The 16,132-nt window shown below is 44.5% G+C and overlaps 1 protein-coding gene across 1 annotated transcript in view; it reads right to left on the reverse strand.

Annotated features, from left to right (window-relative positions):
* Positions 1 to 15,565, reverse strand: part of HMOX2 (heme oxygenase 2) — a 29,300-nt gene extending 13,735 nt beyond the window's left edge. Inside the window, exon 1 of the mRNA XM_048866816.2 lies at positions 15,410 to 15,565. The gene's annotated coding sequence lies outside the window, so the exon portion shown is untranslated. The remainder of the gene's footprint in view (positions 1 to 15,409) is intronic.
* Positions 15,566 to 16,132: the final 567 nt, after the last annotated feature.

Here is a 16,132-nt window from a genome sequence, read left to right on the forward strand (position 1 = left end):
CAATTATTCAAGAGGCTTTAAAAAGGACTATTTGAAAAAGCTTGAGATAATATTGAATCTGTTGCACTGCACACTACTTTAAAGACTAGGAGCCAAACATCTGGCTTTTATTACCAACTCTGACTCACTGACACTTTAGGTAAACTACTCTGCCTCTGTTTCCCTCTCCCTACCCCCCACTCCGAATCTGTAAAATGGGAAATAAGACAATTAGCTGATAGACTCTAATCACCACTAAGTTAAGAGTAGAAGATGGCAGAGCTGACAGATAATGCCAGAAGGCAGCTGGGCACAGACCAAGCCCACTGCTTATTATTTAGAAAGCATGTGTGCTAAACGCTGTCTGACCAAACACATTTCATCCTCTTATACAGTGTCTCCCAATCACCTCACTATGAGCCAGATATGTACATCACCACTCACCTTAAGAAAGCTTGTTTTAGTCCTACATGTCTATGTTTGGAGGCTGGGAAAACAGTAAATGAGATAAGACTGTTTAGAACAGGCCAAGCTAGTTAATGTGAAGCCAGAATTGGCAGCTCAGTCCCCAGCTCCCAGTCTGAAGAACAAACACACAAAAAGGATGCATCAATTATAAATTAACTGCCCTTCCAGTTAATGACCTCTGGTTTCCTAACCCTCTCCTTCTGCCTTCCAGTAACTGCCCTACCTTCCCCACCACTTTCTCTAAGTTTTACTAAAAAATTTTCAAACAAAAGGTTCCAGCTGGAATGTCCTGAAGACTGAAGCCTTCAGTGATACACAAACAGCACAAACAATAGTCAGATAAGCCAGCCCTGCACAATGTGCCTTGCTCAAACCTGAAGGCACTATCACTCACAGGGTATGTCTACCCTGCAATTAAAAACCCATGGCTGGCCTGTGCCAGCTGACTCGGGCTCAAAGGGCTTGCACTAAGGGGCTGTTTAAACTGCAGTATAGGTGTTTGGGCTCCAGGACCCTGTGAGATGGGAAGGTCTAGCCCACGCCCCAAGAGGCCAAGTCAGCTGGCGCAGGCCAACTGCAGGTGTCTAATCACAGTGTAGACATACCTACAGTGACCACAGTTAATCTTTGGCTTCTACTAAGAATACCAACTGCCCCAAATTGTGATAGCCATTATGCTGAAGACACTTGCCTACTGGGAACTGGCCTAAGACCCAGCATCTCATTTCATACAAGTTACCAACACTCTTTGTATGGTAAGTTTGTCAATGTAAAACTGAGCCAGATTCAAATTTCTGACTTAGAGGTCACAGCCTTGTAACTCTATTATCAATCCCCCCACAAGCCAGGCAGTGCCCACAATCTTCACTCCTCCTGGAAAACCAGTCAAAGCCTACTTTACGTGTTTTCTGTTGGACACGGTAAGCCTGTCAGAGTTACAAAGCTTTCCAAGCTTTGTCTCTGCAACCATGTCCTATTTTCCTCATTCCCTTTCTTTGATTACCGCCCCAGTTCCAACAGCAAATATGCATGCTCTAACAGCTACCTGTTAAACGAACAGTACGTGTTCTCCAAGTGCTACACAGATACTCAGTTTTGCTTAATGCCCCTCTGAGATGGTATTAATCTCATTTTACAAGGAGGAACTGAGGCAGAGAGGTTAAGCGACTTGCCCAAGCTCACACAAGGAAGTCTGGCCAAGATGGGGATGGAAATAGAATGTCTCCTGCTGTATAGAATGTCTCCTGCATGCATAGAAACAGCAGTAGGTCAATCTTGTCTGCACACCACTTCCTTACAGCTGAGCTCTCAGTGAACATTTGATTTAGTCCCTGCTCCAATATTTCAAAATTCAGGTTTTAAAGTCATAAATTTGCATCCAAGCCCAATCATTCTGAAAGTTCAGTCTTATGTTCCCCAGAAAATAAACCAAACTTTTGGAGAAATGGTATTCAGATCTAGAACCACTACTGATATGGAAGCAGAGCATCTCTGGTACTGCAGCAAGTTACACCAGTTAAGCCATTTCAGCAGGAAGCTTGGCAGGGTAAAGCTTTTCCCCATGCAATGCAGCACATCTGGGAGGGAAGAGATTGCACAGTACTCTTCAAAAAGGCAGAGGCAGTGTTCAGAGAGCAGAGAGCTGCTCTGAGACCACTTCCACTCACTCAATGATACAACAGAGGTTAAAAACAAAAAAACAAACACCGCCCTCCCCAGCAAAATCCTTCCTGTAAAGGGAAGCAAACTGAACAAGAATAGATTAAAAAAAAAAAAAAAGACAGGCAAGAGGAACTGCATGAGATAAGCCACAGTAACATGGTTTGATAAAGGTTCTTAGCAACCAGGTTTTATATAACACTGACTCTTTGGTAGGATTATTTGTTTACAAAATAGACCCAAGTGGCCTTTGGACTCCTCTCCCACAGATATTTTAAGACCAGCATTTTCCTTGAATTTCCAAATTCATAATATAGTTTATAAAGTTTCAGTAGCAGCAAGTACTTGAAAGCAACGGTCTCCTCTCCACACACGTATCAGATTTTCTTTAATTAACACAAGCACTTTCCTACAGCTTTTGTGCCAGAGAGAGAAAAATGGTACAGCATAACACTGCTAGTTATGAAGCATATGGCATGTGCAGGAGATACTGTTTTAGAGGCAAACAGACCTTGAAAGATTGATAAGTCCCAAAAAAGCACCTTCGTTTTACATTTTCTTGTAACTGATTACAACAGAGTTCTTCTAGCTCCATTTTCATGTAATTTATCCTTTAAAAAGGGCACCAGTTCCCGTAGACCTACATACAGTGTAGGGCCATATGCTGGAGAAAACCTCTTTTAAAACACTAAGCTTCTAAAGGGTAAACTGATAATTTTAAAAGACTGAAAATACCTCCACAGTGTTTGTGGAAGTTCCGGGCCAGCAAAGTCTAGGAGGCCAACCCTCTCCAAGATTTGAATTCATTCATGGGGCATGGGAACTTGAAAATAAGGAGTCATACTAACTTGGCATATTTACCTTCATACCATCTGTTCTAGACTCTGGCTGTTGAGTGAAAGGAACAGACTAGAGTCCCCTTCCCTAGAGCAGTGGTCTTCAAACTTCTTCCCTGGCTACCCAGTTGGAGAAAATTGTTGATGCCTGTGACCCAACAGAGCTGGGGATGAGAGGTTTGGGATGTGGAAGGGACTCAGGGCTGGGGGTGTAGGCTCTGGGGTTGGGCTGGAGATGACGGGTTTGGGGTGCAGGAAGCGGCTCCAGGTTTGTGGGGGTGGGGCTCAGTGCGAGAGCAGGGTATTGGGGTGTGGGCTTACCTCGGATGGCTCCTGGTCACTGGGGTGCTAAGGCAGATGCCTGTCCTGGCACTGCGGACCATGCTGCACCCTGGAAGCAGCCAGCAGCAGGTCGGGCTCCAAGGCGGAGGCACACAAGCAGCTCCGCACAGCTCTTGCCCACAGGCACCACCCCGCCTCCCCCAGGCTCCCATTGGCCAGTTCCGAGCCAATGGGAATACGGAGCCGGTGCTCGGGATGGGGGCAGCGTGCAGAGCCCCGTGGCCCCCCCCACCTAGGAGCTGTACCTGCTGCTGACCACTTCTGGGGCACAGCGCAGCGTCAGAACAGGTAGGAGCTAGCCTGCCTTAGGTGGGCAGCACCACCACCGGCACTTCTAACGGCCCGGTCGGCAGTGCTGACTAGAGCCGCCACAACCCACTGCCTTCCATTCCACAACCTAGTACTGGGTCGTGACCCGCAGTTTGAAAACCATTGCCCTACAGTCACGGTATTAGTAGGCTCTCGGAACAGCTCTGCCTGTCTTTAAGAGATATGCCTCCTAGATAAGCAAAGGTAAGTTATTTAGCTGCCAGCCTGCAGCTCCTGATGAGCTGAATGGAGTTTCACTCTCTCCCACTTACTACTTCAGGTACTCTATACTGAAAACGCGACAACAGCACAGCTGAAGTGCTGCAATGCTTCAATGTAGTCAATACCCACACTGATGGTGTATGTAGTCCCTGTCATAAATATAAAGGGAAGGGTAAACACCTTTAAATCTCTCCTGGCCAGAGGAAAAACCCTTTCACCTGTAAAGGGTTAAGACGCTAAGACAACCGCGCTGGCACCTGACCAAAATGACCAATGAGGAGACAAGATGCTTTCAAAGCGGGGGGGAGGGGAGGGGGAGGGTTCTCTCTGTCTGTGTGATGCTTTTGCCGGGACCAGAGCAGGAATGCAGGTCAGAACTCCTGTAAAAAGTCAGTAAGCAATCAAGCTAGATATGCGTTAGATTCTGTTTTGTTTAAACAGCTGATAAAATAAGCTGTGCTGAATGGAATGTATATTCCTATTTTTGTGTCTTTTTGTAACTTAAGATTTAGCCTAGAGGGATTCTCTATGTTTTGAATCTGATTACCCTATAAGGTATTTACCATCCTGATTTTACAGAGGTGATTCTTTTACTTTTTCTTTAATTAAAATTCTTCTTTTAAGAACCCGATTGCTTTTTCATTGTTCTTAAGATCCAAGAGTTTGGGTCTGTGTTCACCTATGCAAATTGGTGAGGATTTTTATCAAGCCTTCCCCAGGAAAGGGGGTGTAGGGCTTGGGGGAAAGACGTTTCCAAGTGGGCTCTTTCCCTGTTATATTTGTTAGATGCTTGGTGGTGGCAGCAAAAAAGTCCAGGGACAAAAGGTAAAACAGTTTGTACCTTGGGGAAGTTTTAACCTAAGCTGGTAAAAATAAGCTTAGGGGGTCTTTCATGCAGGTCCCCACATCTGTACCCTAGAGTTCAGAGTGGGGAAGGAACCTTGACAGTCCCCCTCCTTGAGGCAACAGCTAGGTTGATGGAAGAATTCTTCCATCGATCTAGTGTTGTCTACACAGAGGTTTAGGTTGGCTTAACTATGTTGCTCAGGGGTGTGGATTTTTCAGACCCCTGAGCGGCATAGCCACTCATGGCTGTAAACATAGAATCAGAACTGGAAGGGACCTCAATAGGTCATCTAGTCCAGTCACCAGCACTCAAGGCAGGACTAAGTGATAACTTGACCATTCCTGACAGGTGTTTGATTTGTTCTTAAAAACCTCCAATGACAGATATTCCACAGCCTCCCTATACAATCTGTTCCAGTGCTTAACTATCTTGACTGCTAGGAAGTTTTTCCTAATGTCCAACCTAAACCTCCCTTGCTGCAATTTAAGCCCATTGCTTCTTGTCCTATCCTCAGAGGTTAAGGAGAACAATTTTTCACCCTCCTCCTTGTAACAACGTTTTATATACTTTCTCTTCTCCAGACTAAACAAACCCATTTCCTTCCCCACCCCAAATCTTCCCTCATAAGTCATGTTTTCTAGACCTTTAATTGGCCAAACCGGACAGTCTCTATGCAAAAGAATAAATGGATACAAATCAGACGTCAAGAATTAGAACATTCAAAAACCAGCCGAAGAACACGTCAACCTCTCTGAACACTCAATAACAGACTTAAAAGTGACAATTCTTCAACAAAAAAACCTTCAAAAACAGACTCCAACGAGAAACTACAGAACTGGAATTAATTTGCAAACTGGACACCATCAAAATTAGGCCTGAAGAAAGACTGGAAGTGGATGAGTCACTACAAGAACTAAAAAAAACCCACTAATTCCCCCATGCTAATTTGCCCCTACTGTTACTCACACCTTTTTGTTAACTGTTTGAAATGAGCCACCCTGATTACCACTACAAAAGTGATTTTTCATCCTGTTGATAATAGTCCACTTTAATTGAATTGTTGTGACCCCCTACTTGGTAAGGCAACTCCCATCTTTTCATGTATTTCATATATATCTTCCTAGTGTATTTTCCACTCCATGCATCTGATGAAGTGGGTTTTAGCCCACGAAAGCTTATGCCCACATAAATTTGTTAGTCTATAAAGGTGCCACAAGTACTCCTTGCTGTTTTTGCTGATACAGACTAACACAGCTATCACTCTGAAACCTGTTAATTATTCTTGTTGCTCTCTTCTGGACTGTCTCCAATTTATCCACATCCTTCCTGAAATGTGGCACCCAGAACTGAATACAACACTCCAGTTGAGGTCTTATGGGCACAGAATAGAATGGAAGCATTACTTCTCGTGTCTTGCTTACAACACTCCTACTAATACATCCCAGAATGATGTTCGCTTTTTTTGCATCAGTATTACACTGTTGACTCATATTTAGCTTGTTATTCACTTGGACCCCCAGATCCCTTTCTGCAGTACTCCTTCGTAGGCAAGTCATTTCCCATTTTGCTTGTGTGCAACTGATTGTTCCTTCCTAAGTCGAATACATTGCATTTGTCCTCACTGAATTTCATCCCATTTACTTCAGATCATTTCTCCAGATCATTTTTAATTTTAATCCTGTCCTCCAAAGCACTTGCAACCCCTCCTGCCTTGGTATCATCTGCAAACTTTATAAGTGTATTCTCTATGCCATTATCTAAAATCATTTATGAAGATATTGAACAGAACAGAACCCAGAACTGAACCTTGTGGGATCCCATTTGATATGCCCTTCCAGCTTGACTGTGAACCATTGATAACTTGTTGGAAAACCATTCCCAGAGAGTAGTTATGTACCCACCTTATAGTAGCTCCATCTAGGCTATATTTCCCTAGTTTGTTTATGAGAAGGTCATGCGAGACAATATCAAAAGCCTTACTACAGTCAAAAATATACCACATCTAATGCTTCCCTGCACTTCATCATTAGAATACACCTCTGTACCATTCACACAGTGGGGCTTGATAATCAAAATAGAAATCCTGTGGCAAAATGAAGTTGAAAATTCTATCCTTCTGAAAACATCCTTTTCCAGGGCAAAAGCTGTACACATCTGGAATAAGCGTAAACCCATTCTGAACAATCCATCCAAAATTACAGACATCTCTCTAACTTCACTCCAATTTCAGTACTCATCAGGTTTACTCTACGAATTCCCAATGAAGTTACTAAAACAAATATGTAGGTTTAGTTGTTAGAGTACGGGTCTACAAAGTCTGTTCCTGGCTTGACCTCTGATGCCATGTGACTTGGGCAGTCATTTATGGACTGTGCCTCAGTTTCCCCGTCCATAAAAAGCAAACGATACCCAACTCATGAATTTGAGGCTTGTAAAGCTCTTTGAGATCCATTGATTAAGAATGCTTGTGCCCAATATTTGTACGGTCTTCTCTCTATCATTTCTGTTTTGTGCTAAGGTAATAACTGTCCTACTTTACTGAGTCCTAAAGAACCATGAGCATTTGTGTCATATCCCATTCATTCTATGGAATTTATTAAAGATAATATTACCATAATGCCTCATTCCAGAGAGGCTAGAGATTAACTGCTCAGAAACTGATCTAGTAGTGAAGGAACTAAGACTGCAAGAGCCAAACCCCAAGTTTGTCCAGGTATTGTCTGGTATGAGCAGAGCAGAAACTGAGCAGTCTGGTGTAGTGATCTCTGTATAGTGCTATAGATGTTCGAATTAATACTAAATGGGTATAATACTCTTAACAAAACAAAAAAACAACAACAAAAGCCATTTAATACCTCAAGATTTTCAGCAGGAACAAGTATTAGAGCAAGACTAGAGAAAGGTTAGACACTTCTGAACAAGAACATCTGCATCTCCAGCTAGGGCAAAAGCTACCAGCCAGGCTTGTCAATCCACATGCTTCTGGGTACAGTCTAATCAACAGCAAGTCAGGAAAGAAAATCCCTGATGCAGAAGAGGATTATGAGGACTTTACACCTTCCTTTCTAGTATGGATCTGGTCACAGACAGGATGCTCAACTGGGATACCTGCCTAGGCAGATCTTTGGCCTGCACCAGTGTGCAAGTTCCTATGGGAACCAGTATAGAATAATTTTGCACAGAGGCATAAAATGGCAGCACTTCCAACCCCAAATTACAGCTTCTAACCCAAAGTAGTTTTAGGTAACGTGCAGAATAAAGAATGGGTGTTTCCACACACCAACCTCTGCCACCCCCATTTAAAAAAAAAGAAAAAGAAAAAGGTATTGTACTTCAGGGACGTGTTTCTAACTCTAAGTCTCAGCCATGTGCCGCTGGCCAGACAGGACCGAGCAGTATTTTCTTCAGAGTGCAATAGCAAAGTCCCCTGCCAAGTTGCCTATTGAGTGAAGTGAGGCAGCCCGTGTTACAGGTTCTCCAGCCAGGTCAGAGATGAGGCTGCTAGGCTAAGAATGGCCTTACTTTGCAGTAAGAAAAGGAGTACTTGTGGCACCTTAGAGACTAACAAATTTACTTACGTTGCAGTGTTTCAGTCACGAGCACTGTAACAAGATTCTATATATTTTTCCTTAGTCAATTTTGCCTAGTGATTCAGTGACCACAAAAAACAAAGCACAGTTAAGGTTAATTTTGCTGTCCTGTTCATAAAAATCACATGGGAGGTACCAATGAGTGTTGAGGCAAGGCCTTGTGCAACTGTACTATTTGGCCAGCTTTCTAATGCTTTTGATACATATTACATCAAATTAAATCCTCTACTGTTCTAACAGGAAGCTTCCATCAAGCCAGATGTGCCCAAGAGATATCAAGTGGGGTCAGTAACAGACAGTTACAATGCATTAAACAATTCAACTATGTTGGTAACAAGCCTCAATACATAGCAGTTATGACAAATGTGTTATTCATGTATCTCACAATGGAAGCATTACCAGTGAGGTGGGGACAGTAAGAGGTCTCGGAGAAATGCCATTTTCAAAGCTCTTTACAGAACTAAATTTGGACAGAGTTAGAGGTACAAGTGGCTGATGCCAGTTCTTTACACTTGTGTGTACTGTTAACAGCACACGGATTGTAATAGATCCAAAATACTATAAATATTTCCATACTGAAGGACCTTAAAAGTCCTTTACTAACAATTACAGTAAACACAAGGATATCTTCCATCTACCCGTTAACTGCAGCCCTCTCCGAGATGGAACATGCAATCATCTAACCACACTACACAATAGTGTAGGATGATGGGGAATGCTATCCAAAGGAAACTGAAGGGTAAATTTAGGAAGACAGAATGATTATCAACGTTGCAATTCAGTCAGAACACTGCACTAATAGCCATATTACTCTTTGATAAAGAATTCTACGAAACTTTTCACCAGTCAGCACCTTGATTTACATCTTATCCAAAGGACAGCATTTCCAGCAACACAGTGCCCCAAAGTATAATACAGGGGCATTGGTCCAGTACTGACTCTGGAAGAAAAGCACCAATACCACTTCCTGACACACACAGAGGAACAATGTACTACTTCCAAGGGCCGACTAGCACAACCCTGAATAGTGTGCAAAATATGTCAGTTGCACCACAAGGTGAGGTAGCTGCAGGCAGCACAGAAGGTTGTGTGTTGGGTTTGAAAGAAAAAGATTCTTCCTCATTTAGCTGATGCCACACCAGATTAGAACCTCTGACAGTGGAAAGCAGGCCAGATGTGGCAAAACTGAAACAGGAAGAGACCAAAAGACCAAGAAGATAGAAATTTTGTTGAAGATAAGAAACCAAAATAGGTTTCTCCACAACAGAGGTGAAAGGATAAAATTTGCACATACACGTAAGTAGCGAGGCTGCAACATTCTGAATGAAGCTACCCCAGTTCTCTGAAAAAAGCTAGCAAAACAAGCACCCACTACGTGGGGAGTCCAGTTACCCATGGAAACCGGTACATGATTACCTATTTGACAATATAGTTCACAGTTACTGGACTTGCCATAGAACATCAGTTCCACCATCTCTTTTGAAAGCACAGGATACAAGATGGGCAGAAGAGCTTTTTAATGGCAAAAAAAGGGATGTGACAAGGCTTTCCAGGATATCATGGGAAGGTGTTATTGTCACTCCAGTATGGCAGCTAGAACTTTGCTTCCTCACATGATTGTGTCTCCTCCAGGCCCACATGTACACTGTTGCAGTTGGCCAGATACACCATAGGGGTATGACACTTTCCATAAAAACATAAAACAGCCATAGCCAGAAATAGGAAACTGGACCTGATGAGGCAGTGACCTAACCTTTTGTTGTTCTAATTTGTTGGGAACAGGTGGAAGGTTTCCTGTGATTACTAAGGGTAGATATTTGTGGACCTTCCCATCCTCTGTTCAAGATCCTGGGAAGGACCACATCTGGGATGAATTCTTCCTTGCCTCTGTACAAATAAGAGGCCATCTTTAACTCCTAAATGGTAGAGGAGTAAGCTGTTAATCATCTGGTTGGACTAGATACTTATTAAGGCCAACACTAAACAACAAAAACAGGCCAAATGGATAAATTCAGAGATGTATGCCTACAACTGATTTCAGAATAAGGATATTCCAAAAATATATTTCTAGTACAGCAGCCAGTTTCTCCAGGAGTCAGCTGGAGTTCAATTGCAGAGGTCTCCTCTGACCAGCAGTGATTGTGCAAAGAGGAACACATCTATGAATTGTGATTGCATACTGAAATGCTGACAAAGGGGAAAGTTGGAAATCCTGCAACATTTTAAAAATCACAGTCGTCATTATTGGTTTATTTTGAAGTTGTCCAAGTACATCCTGTGGTTTGACTAGACACCAGAAGGATAATCCCATTGAGGAAACTAAATTCCCAGCAGCAGTTTTTTGCTATTTACTGTAGGAAAATATCTGTTGCTGCTAGGCCACAAATTATGGTTTACTCTGGATTAGTTGAGGACTGCTCAAGCACTCTCAACCAGGCCTAGCACTGTAGTTGTACCAACCAATTTCATTGCAGTGAGAAGATTGCTGTTGCTAGGCCCTGAGTGATTTCCAGAAATAAGGCATGTAGAAAAGAGCAATGCACTATTTGTATCTTGTTAATGGATTACCATGGTTAGCAGATTAAATACATTTATAGTGTCTCATTGCCTCTGCTTGGCTCTGTTTCCTGAGTTGTACATTTTTATAACTATTTACAGATAAAGATAAAAATATCAAATCATTTGAGTCATTTATTTAATAAGAATTCAGGCAATGCGTTTTCTGGGCATTTTTACTTGCAGTGATATGGCACTTTACAAAGTCAACTAATCTGTCTTCTCAACACCCCTATGACGTAAACAAGAATTATCCTCATCTTATAGGAGGAAGAGATTAGTACCTGCCAAAGGGCACATAGGAAGTTTATGTCAGCATAGGAATTGGAACTCTGGAGCTGCTGATTCCTGGCCCTTTGTTCAAGCCATTATTTAAAAAGCTGCAGTCCAATGAAAAATAAAATATAAACTGCCCAGCAGCTATTGCTTCTCACTGAGAGACAAAGGCTTAGAACTAAAGGGACAGCTATGAACGGTGTTTCAGGACATGCGCGTTGAAGGTCAATTTACTGTTTGGAACCATATCATGGCAGACATTAACAGAATCAACAGAGTCAGCCAAGCACTCTCCACTGTCCTCTAGCACTGGAAACACCAGCTCTAATAGAAAGTGACGAATTTTAATACGGGGATAGCAAAATGTTATCCTTGGACTTTACTATATTGCCCACAGTTGCCCAAATCTCAGTTCTTACATGGCACCCATTACAGTGGAATCCAAATGCTTCACAAAAATTAGAGTATACAAACATATTTAACTCTTTCCTTTAGTCAACTGGGACCAGATGTGTGTGTTAAGTTATTATGGGAAGGCTTGGTTGAAGTGGGTTTTGCAGTTCGATCAGAAAATGCCGACAATCACAGTCATCCCGGAGCTCATTCCAAACTCTCAGGCTGTTCAATGAGAAAGCTCAGCCTTCTACATACAAGAGTTCAATTCTTGAAACTGACAGTTCCAGTGCAACTTGGCTATCATGGGAGTTCCTGATTTTGCAGCAGAAAGTGGTCCCCGTACAGATATGGATCAACCTCATGGCGGACTTAAGAGGAGAACTGAAAAATGCTGAGTCAAATCTAAGTTAACAGGGAACCAAATACAGAGAACAGCAAAGATTTTTATGCTCTTGGCTGCTTGCGTTGTTGAGAAGCCTCATTGTTGCATCCTATGTCAAGTCTTCATGTTTTATTTTTTAGATTGCAATGAAATTGTCAATTTTCTCTATGATATCAGACCTGGACGTGTGACTGAGTTGATTCCAACAGGAGTGGGTAGAGTTCTTGTCAGCTGTAGATTAACAATCAGAGGGTAAACACCCTCAAAAGAAGGTGATGTTATGAAGTGGAGAGTTCTTCAAAATATTTTCTTCTATCCATTAGCTTCAGCTCAGTCTTTCCAAGAATTAGCTTCAGCCAGCTGCAGATCTCAGCCAGGCGCTTAGAACTTAAAGAAGGTGTCATCTAGTACTGATGTCAAGGCAACAGAAGGGATCTGTCCGCTTATTGATGACTTAAAGAAGGTGGTGTGGGCTTTTTTTTTTTTTTTTTTTTAAAAGTGATTTGCTTTTAAAGGAAGCTGGAAGGGCATACTGAATGGGGGTCCCACAGGGATCAGTTCTGGGTCTGGTTCTGTTCAATAACTTCATCAATGATTTAGATAATGGCATGGAGAGTACATTTATAAAGTTTGTGGACAATACCAAGCTGGGAGAGGTTGCAAGTGCTTTGGCGGACAGGATTAAAATTCAAAATGATCTGGACAAACTGGGGAAATGGGATGAAATTTAATAAGAACAAATGCAAAGTACTCCATTTAGGAAGGAACAATCCATTGTCTACATACAACATGGGAAACAACTGCCCAGGAAGGAGTGCTGCAGAAAGGGATCTGGGGATCACAAGCTAAATCTGAGTGAACGGAGTAACACTGTTGCGCAAAAAAAAAAAAACACCCCAAAAAACGCAAACATTCTGGGATGTATTAGCAGAAGTGTTGTAAGCAAGACAGAAGAAATAATTCTTATGCTCTACTCTGCGCTGATTAGGCCTCAGCTGGAGCACTGTGTCCAATCCCAGGCACCACATTTCAAGAAAGATATGGACAAATTGGAGAAAGCAGAGAAGAGCAACAAAAATGACTGAAGGTCTAGAAAACATGACTGCGACAGGGTGCTGGGCAAAGGGTTGCAGATCCAGCCCTCTGTCATACCCACTCCTTGTTAGGGGAACAAATTAGAGCAGGCTGGAGATAACCTGGCCCTAACTGGGGAGACAGAGACAGCTGCTACCTAATTAGCCGGGGACTGCATAAAAGCCTTCAGAGAAGAAAGCTAGGAGAGAGCAGGAGAAAGGAAAAATGGAGGGAATGGAAGCTAGGGGGTAGCTCTCCCCCCATAGACAGTGAAAGGTTACTTGCACATGGTGAAACGGTGGTGGGAACAAGCCTGAGAACAAAGTGCCTCAGTGGTTACTAAACCGAGGGTCTGAGCGTGACTTTATGTACCTGGCAGAAGTCAAGGGGGCCCTGCTACACTCTGCTACAATAACAACATCTGAGGGGAGACTGAAAAAATTGGGTTTGTTTACTCTAGAGAAGAGAAGGCTATGGAGGGACATGATCACAGTATTCAAGTACATAAAAGGTTGCTATATAAATAAAGGTTGAAATATTGTTCTCCTTGACCTCTGAGGATAGGACAAGAAGCTTTGGGCTTAAACTGCAGCAAGGGCTGTTTAGGTTGGACCTTAGGAAAAACCTGTTGTCAGGGTGGTTAAGCACTGGATTAAATTGCCTAGGGAGGTTGTGAAGTCTCAATCGTTGAAGATTTTTAAGAGCAGGTTCGACAAACACCTATCAGGGATGGTCTAGATAATACTTAGTCCTGCCATGAGTGCAGGGGACAGGACTAGATGACCTCTTGAGGTCCCTTCCAGTCTTACAATTCTATGCTTCTATAAGTGCACCCTCTCTTCCATGCATTGTACTTGTCAAATGTTTGCTCATTCAGAGCAAGCAATGCTCTCCCATTACCATGAAGAGATTTTAGCCTGACTTTATAAAACAGACATGAACCTCAGTACAAGTGCTCCAGTGAAGGTTTCGGAGGGGAAAAGCCACAAACATGCAACCCTGCTTTCAAAGCCTTAATGAGCTCAGCTGGAAGAGAGCAAAACAGTATCACCTTCCTTCACCCCCATGGACATGAAGAGAAATGACAGTACAAGGACTTGGTATTTTCCACATTTACATTTTAAAAAAAATCTCCATCCTCCCCTAACTTGTTAGTTTTGCAGTCCAAAACCAGTATGTCATGTAGTAACGCAAACTTAATATTCAATAAAATCCATTTAACTCAGTGCTAAATTGTGAGGTCCAAAGGTGTTGGGTGTTTGGACTTTTAAGTTAAGATGTGACATGCACATAGAAACGTACACACTAGCCATTTCATTTTACTGAAGAAGAAGAAGTCAAAGTTAGAGATTGCCCTCCCCCCTTCAACTTTTACATTAATGCTGTAGTTCCCAGGAAACTGAATGGCATCAAAACTTTATTACACACAGCAGCAGCGAAGAGTATATCAGCTCCTCTTGCACCCAGATCCAGACATGTAACAGTGAGATTAGTCCCAGACTTTTAGTGACACAAGTAAAATTAAATATTTTCTGTTTTTAATTTCAGAGTATGCATATGCCCTATTGTGTGTTTTATGGAAATGATTTAAGCAATAATGATAAGGAGGGGGGCACTTTTTGACAGCCAGTGACCCAGGGAGACTCATCATATAGAGTCAGTGACCAAAAAACAGAGGAGGAAAAGGAAAAAAAACACTCTACCCCCAGAGACCAACAGCTGGACAGCCAGTGTGACAGGTGATGGACATAGAAGCTGAAGCATCCTAAAAGAGGGGTGCAAGAGAAGCGTTTCCTCCGAGGAATGGCACCGCCCTTTCCACTGAGGCACGGGCAGGAAAAGCTGCGTCTCGCCCCGGGAGGCAGGAGAGGCGCCCGCCCCTGGGCAATGGCAAGAGGACGGAGGGCGGTAGAGCGCAGGCAGACAGCGCTGTGCAGCCCCAGGCACGTGCCCGGTGACCCCCCCGGGACAGACAGGCGGGATGATCTCACACCGGCACGTCTCGGCAAGCCCGTCACTGGCTCCACCTGCCCTCCTGGGGCTGAGGCGAGGCGGTTCCCGCCCCCAGCAACGGGCCCAGGCCGCTCCGCCTGCCACCGCGCGCTCTCCGGACTGCACGCCCGTTGCCAAGGGCGCTGCTCCGCGGAGCCAGCGCCCCACGCCCCCGCCAGTCCCAGCCGGGCTCCGAGGGGCGCCCGCCCTCGATCACGCCCCAGCCAGAGGCGGCTCCGGGCAGCGAGCGGCAGCCACCCGCGGACACGGCTCCGTGGCGGGCGGTCTGAACACTGCTCGCCCCGCCACCACCTGTCAGGGACCCCGAGCCGCTGCCGCACCGCCGGCCCGCCCACTTGGCGGGGCGCACGTTGGGGCTGGGGCCGCACGACCGGCGGGCAGGGCAGCAGCCTCGCCCCGCGGCGCCCACCCGGCCGAGAGACGCTCCGAGCGGGCCCTGTGAGGACCGAGCGGCACTCACCCGCAGCAGCTCCAGCCCAGCTCCTCTCAGCGCCGCAGCCGCCTCGGCCTGCCGGAAAAGGTGGGACAAAGGACTGTCGGGCTGATTAATTATTCACGAGAAGGCGGGGCACCGGCGAGTTTCTCTGTAATTCAGCCCAGGCTGACGTGACTGGAGCCGTGACGTAACAGTCCCCACCCCTGTGCAGAGGCCCCGCCCCTCATTTGCCCCCGCCATAGCCCGTGGATCGGGAGCGTCCACGTACCCTCCTCCCTGGCTTTGCAGCTCGTGGATGGCACTTTGCACTCCCACGTGCTCACTTGCCCCAGCCAACAAGTTGTCCCTGATTGTCCATCATTAATGAGTGCCCAGAGTTCCCTGTCAGGGCTGGGGCCTCACTGCAGTAAGTACTATATACATAGCCTAGAATAAAGTCTCTGCCCTTTTCGGTCCACCCCCCCCCCCCAATTCGTAGTAAAAATCACAGGCAGGTCCTGGGCTTCCATGATTTTTATTTATTGCCCCAGACCTGTCTCTGACATTTACTAAAAATAACTGTGATAAAATCATCTCAACCTTAGCAATGTAGGGCTGGAAGGGACCTTGAGTGGTCAAGTCCAGCCCCCTGCACTGGGGCAGGACCAAATAACCTAGATCAGCCCTGCCCTGACAGGTGTTTGTCCAAGCTGTTTTCCACAGACTCCCTTGGAAGCCTATGCCAGAGCTTAACTGCCTTTACAACTA

Source organism: Caretta caretta, chromosome 10 (assembly GCF_965140235.1).
Source record: "Caretta caretta isolate rCarCar2 chromosome 10, rCarCar1.hap1, whole genome shotgun sequence".
NCBI lineage: Eukaryota > Metazoa > Chordata > Testudines > Cheloniidae > Caretta > Caretta caretta.